At 43.0% G+C, this 6,435-nt stretch overlaps 1 pseudogene; it reads left to right on the forward strand.

Moving 5' to 3' along the window:
- The first annotated feature begins 3,571 nt into the window (after positions 1–3,571).
- On the forward strand, positions 3,572–4,758 carry LOC134379008 (17S U2 SnRNP complex component HTATSF1-like; annotated as a pseudogene).
- Positions 4,759–6,435: the final 1,677 nt, after the last annotated feature.

The following is a 6,435-nucleotide window of genomic DNA, read 5'->3' on the forward strand; positions in this document are numbered from 1 at the left end:
TCTCTTACCTAAACACTTCCACTGCTTAAATCATCCCTACACTCTAAAGCAATGTGCCTTGGAATCTGGCAGAGGTATAACCTCACAGAATCCAGTTGTAGTCATCTTTTGTTTCCAGGATACAAGGCAAAAGACTGCAGAAACACTTCCCCAGGCCTGAAAGGTGTTCATTACAAGAGCAGATGCTTAGTGTTTCAGGTTGCGCTGTGCCAGTACCGAGGGCAGATCCCAGTGACAGAGGCGCCCAGGTATCATTTAATGTTGTGTGTAATAGGTCAGTTGTGATTGGTGAGATCCCCTAAAGTCTGTGGGACAGGGCAGGGCCCCGCTAGTCCAGATTTAAGGATGATACTGCTTGTGTGGAAAAATTATGATTTCTGTTTCAGATATACTAAGTTTGTGGTATCTCTGAGACATCCAAGTAGGGATGCCATGTAGGCAATCTGGAGATACAAGTCTGGAGATTAGAAGGACATAAATTTGAGAATAATCAGCTGATAGGAACTGAAGCCATGTGACAGGCATGATCCCCTGGGGGAACAGTGACCATGAGAAGAGGAGGGGGTCAGGACTGACCACCCTTGATGAACTCCATTATGGCCAGATAGAGCAGAATGAGCCAACAGAGGAGTGAAAGAGCAACCAGAGGGATAGGAGGAAAACCAGAAGCTTGCAAGTCCCAGAGGCTAAAGAAAGACAGTGTTCCAAGAAAGAATTGGTCAACTTGGTTGAATTCAGAATTCAGAATTGGCTATATACTAGGGACAGTTCAAGTAAGAGGAAACTAAAAAAAATGGATTTAAAGACATGAAGTTCATTGTAAAAACACATGAGTGGCATAGTAGAGGTGGACACCAGCCCAAAAGGGTTGAGCACTGAGTGGAAATGAGGAAATAGAGAATTTTGCCCAACTTTTTATTATGAAAAATTTCAAACATACAAAAAAATGAAAATATAACACAATTATTCACTTGACTTAGATTTAACAATTGTTACTTATAGAAACACTTATGTATTTACATATATTTCTTGAGCCATGTAAAAATGTAGGAAAGCATGATGATTCACAACTAAATTCTTCAGCATATATCTCCTACAAATAAGGACTTTCTCCTATATAACTGCAGTACCATGATTACAGCTAAGAAAATAACCATTTGATAGGCAGAATATGAGGGTATTTCAAAAAGTTCATGAAAAATGTAATTAAAAGATACCACAAATATTTCCATGAACTTCTTGTTGTTGTTATTTTATTTTGGTGGCTGGCCAGTACACGGTGAACTTTTTGAAGATGTCTCATATACTCAAAATTTCCCCAATTAATACCAAAACGTCTTTTATACATTTTTTTTCTTTCTTTTTTTTTTTAAAAGATGACCAGTTAGGGGATCTTAACCCTTGACTTGGTGTTGTCAGCACCACGCTCAGCCAGTGAGCGAACCGGCCATCCCTATATGGGATCTGAACCCGGGGCCTTGGTGTTATCAGCACCGCACTCTCCCGAGTGAGCCACAGGCCGGCCCCTTTTATACATTTTTTTTCAAACCAGAATCCAATCAAACAACCTGCATTGTGTCCCTCCTGAGTGACAGAGTGAGTCTGGCAGTGAAGTGATTGAGAACTGAGAGACACAGGTAGGCAGAGAAGGAAGTGAGGTAGAGAAGAGATTTGTTTTTGTTTTTGCTTTTGTTTTATTTTGAGAGTGAGAGGTTGAAGATCCAGGAGGAATAAAAGGAGTAATGGAGGAAATGGGATGCAGAGAGACTGGCCGTGGGCAGAAGGAGGGCAGTTCCTATACTCCACTGGTTTTCAAGTGGGGTCCTCAGACCAGCAGCATTAAGCATCACCTGCAAACTAGTTAGAAATGAAAATTTCTGCTCCTGATCCTGATCTACTAAATCTTACACACATCATCATTGGAGAACCATTGCTGTATTCTAACATGAAAGAACAAGGAGAGGATGGGCACAGATGCTGGAGGGTGTGGATCTGCTAACAGCTGGTTCATGGAGTTCACCTCTGATGGCTTCAGGTTTCTCTGTGACATGAGAGCAAGATCATAAACTAAGATTGAGATGAGAGACAGAGAGAAGAGCCTCATAGGTTCAAGGATCAGAAAGGTTTAAAGTAGCCATGGAGCAGAGTGATGAGGCTGGGTCGCTAAGCTTGAAGCCTCCTTATGGCTGATGACCATGAATGAGGATTTCCTGGTTGTGTGATGTCCCCCAACTATTCTCAGCTATCAGAGTAAAATCCTGAAGAAAATAGATCACTGGGTTTATCCAGCATTTGGGTTTACCAGATAGGTGCTGAAAATATAGAGGAACAAGGGAATTTAGGATATTGTCAAGAGTTGTCAAAATGATGGGTCATGTAGTCGAAGTTGGATAAGGAGGAGCTGGAGGAAGGGAGGCACCACTGATCTGGAGGTTCTGGGAGACTGAAAAATGATTGAGAGGAGAGTAGACAAAATAATGGATGGAAGGTTAGAAGATGGGGGCTGCGGGCTGGCTGCTTGAATAATTCTCAAGGAGGGGCTGCTTTGGGTCATAAGGTCCAGGGGGTGACAATGAGAATGGGTGGCTAAGTTGAGTGGGGAAGTCACCAAGTTGTTGGGGATAAAGTCACCAAGTTGAGAGGCTGGGTGGGGAATGGGTCTCCCATGTGGACAATGAAGTCGCCCATTGAGAGGACTCAGGGGGAAGACAGACAATCAGCCAGTTGCCAGCATTTCCCTGAGCAAGGTAGAGAGGTCTGGCAGGCAGCAGTGGGTAGCAATGAGAAAGGAAGAGGTCCTTGTGAATATAGTGGTGAGGGGGGAAAAGGAGAGAGAGAAAGAAAGATGGCAGTTAAGTCCAATGGATGAGCCTCACAGGCAGAGTTATTTTAGGCTAGAATTGGGGTTTGGGGGAGGAATAGCCTGGAGGCAGTAATCTGGAGCAAGGAAAGCACCCTCACCTATAAGAAAATAAACAGATCTCATTTCAGAAGTCTGCAGAGGAGGCAGTGTCCTCCAGGGAGAGTTAAATTTCAGTTAATGCCGGGAAGTGGAGGGAACACTCCAAGGAGAAGTTAAGGATATGAGGGGGTTTGCAGTTTATTAGAGGGCAGGAGGGGCAAGTTAGGGAGGAGGCATGTGAAGAGCCGGGTTAGAGCCAGAAAATACAGAGTGTAGTGGGGACAACAGTGTGATACAGTAGGTGGGCTAGGGAGTTTATATTTTCACCATTATATGATGGAAACAGGGATGGGAGGCAGGCTAGATTTCACCCAGTTAGCTTCTTGGAGGCTGTAAAAAGTAGTGGTTAAGTATGTGGCCTCTAAAGCAGACCTGTCTGATTCAAATCTCCAGCCTTGTCATGCACTAGCTGTCTATAACCTCGGGCAAGGTCTCTGGGCCTCAATTTCCTGTTCTGTAAAATGAGGATAACAATGTGACAATTCAAAGACTTAGTGTGTTAAATGTTTAAAACAATGCCTGGGTAGCCACCTCAGATACACTTGGTGGGGGGGGTCCCAGAGCAGCCTCTTTGCTTACCTGGACCTTGCCCCTGGCTAGATAGGAAACATGAGCAGTGACAACAGGGATGGGAATGACGGAGTTTAATGAGCAGTTGCGAATGCAGCACACCAAGAAGGAATCCAAGAAGATTCCAGTAAAAACATGGATTCTTTTGGTTAGTGTCTAGCTGACACCCCGTACAAGTGGCACCTGGAGAGGAAAGCTTAGTTCCCCAAGGCCACTGAAGGTTTCATTGCTACATATCAGGCTGCTTATGGCCTTTTTTTTAGCAATCCTGAAAATGTACAAGTTGTCAATGATAGGAATGCAGAGGAACTTCCACAAAGAAAAATCCCCAATGCCTCTTATTCCAAAAAGAGAGTTAAAGAAAAATAGAATCAAGATGGTTTCATGTTGAAGAAGACAGAAATACAAATGTATACATGTCTGGTTTGCCTCCAGACATTACAGTGGATGAATTTGTATGAGTACTGCTTATATACAAATTTTCCATTATTAAGAGAAATCCTCAGAAGAATTTAAGGTCAAGCTTTACAAAGATAACCAAAGAAATCTTAAAGGAGATGGAATTTGCTGTTACTTGAGGAGGGAACCTGCAGGTCTTGCATTAAAACTTTTGGATGAAGATGAAATTAGAGGCTACAAATTACCTGTCAAGGTGGCGAAGTTTCAAACAAAGAGGGAATATGATGCCTAAAAAAACAAGTGCAAAGATTACAAGAAGCTGTCTGCAACAAAAGCAGTCAGACTGGAGACCTGAGAGGAGAGCTGGGCCATCCAGAATGCACCATGAGCAAGTTGTCATCATCAAAAATATGTTTCATCCTATGGATTTTAAAGATGATCCATTGGTGCTGAATGAGATCAGAGAAGTCCTTTCAGTAGAGTACTCAAAGTTGGGACAAATTAGGAAGTTCCTTCTCTCTGATAGGCATACAGATGGTATGGACTCTGTGTCCTTGAGGAATACTGAGGAAGCTGATTACTGTGTTCAAATCCTCAATGGAAGGTAGTTTGATGGGATTACAGACCATCAAGTTGAGGAATGCTCAAGAAAAAGAGAGGAAAGGCTGAGAGAATGGGAGGCTTTCCTCTGTGCCCCAGAGACCAACAGAGGCTTTCAGTCTCTGAATGAGAAAGAACAAGTCATTGACTGCCCTTTCACCCTCAACCAGCTGAAACCTGGTCTCTTCCTCTCACCCTCCATTCAGACCACTCTTCCCAAGTCATAGACACTCCTCAGATGCCAAACCCTAAGGACACCACTGGATTCACTTATATTAACTGAATTTGAGAGGGGGAGTTTATTTGTAGAAACATAACAACCTCACATTTTGCATTTGGGGATGTGGGGCCCAGGGCCTTTGGAATCATTGCCCTGGCCAATCACTAGCACACCATCTCTCAGTTATTCAATCGCATTTTAGTGTAGATGCTGCTGGGAAGGGATTTTGCAGATATAATTAAAGACACAAATTGGTTTATTTTGAGTTAACCAAAAGGGAGACTGTGCGGGTTGGTCCGACTCAATCACATCCAAGACCTTTAATAGCAGCTGGAGAAGAAACAATACATTTCTACCCTCAGGTACCTCCTTCTCACCTCAATTCTAGCAGCTCAGACTAGGTGTGAGCTCTCTGCAGGCCAGGGATGAGGCCCTGTAGCTGCAGAGAAAAGAATTGCATAAAATTCAGGAATAAAAATGAAGACAGTAACACTTCCAAGTAAAACCACTGTAAGTTCTCCAAAAGTAAGGGAAGAAAAAGAAACTCAGGGATCAGAGAAGCCTTCAGGCCAGTTAATTAATCCTTGAAGTGTCTGGAAAACCCAGAGATTTCTTGAAGAATGGGAAATGTGGAGATGAGGAAAAGGAATCATGTACTATCAACAGCAATTGCCAAGGGGCTCAAGCACAGGGGCATAAATAAGAGCTGAGACAATGCCTACAGAGGCTAAGCCTGCAGGACTTATGCTGGACTATGAACGAGGCCAACCAAAGGCCAAGGAGCTTACAGGTAGAGGGCTGGGGCACTCACTTTGGGGTAGGCTAACCCAGCAGCACTGCTGATCCCACCCTGAGTAGAGTGAGGTGAGAACGGGGATGGGGGTGCTGAGGAGGCAAAAAGGCAGTATCAAAAGGCTACATGTGTGTAAACTGGAAATGGTTAAAACTTTCCTGTGTGCAGTGGCATACCAAGCAAGGTGGGGTGGGAAGGGGCTGCACCACTGGGAGGAGTATTTTGACACTAACATTGTTTCATAATTGCTGGTGCATGGTAACAATAAAAAGTTGGTTTCAGAATTAATTTTAAATTCTCTACAGACAACACACTCTCTTATTGCTAGCACCAGGGGGCAACTCTCCCTCCACCCTGCCCTTAGTAAGCTGTAGCCTGTGTGGCCTGTGAGAGTAAACCGTCCAGCTCCTCCACCAGACTATGAATAGGGTACAGGATGGGTGGGAACCCCATGTCTAGTGAGGATTACTTTGCACATAGTAGCTCAGTTTCGTGCAGCATAGTTTTGTACAGGAGAGGTGTTTCCTAAATTTTTGGTGAATGAATGAGTGAATAATTGAATTAGTAATAATGGAGACAAGAAAATATGGAAAGAAGTTACACAAGCAGACATTTAGTTTAAACATGAAAACAACCTTCCCAATTACCATGAATGTAAAATATTACAAAACAAGAAACTTTATCTCATTAGACATCTGGGGGTTCTTAACCTTTATATGCCTTGGATATGCCTTTAGCAGTGAAGTCTGTAGAGTCTCAGAATAGTTTACAACTACGTAAAATAAAATACACAGGATTACAAAGAAAAACAACTGTATTGAAGAACAGTTACCAAAATTAAAAAAATGTGTGATAAAATCTAGTGGTGGGTCTAACCACTATCATTAACTA

This window comes from Cynocephalus volans, chromosome 5, assembly GCF_027409185.1.
Source record: "Cynocephalus volans isolate mCynVol1 chromosome 5, mCynVol1.pri, whole genome shotgun sequence".
NCBI classification, from domain to species: domain Eukaryota; kingdom Metazoa; phylum Chordata; class Mammalia; order Dermoptera; family Cynocephalidae; genus Cynocephalus; species Cynocephalus volans.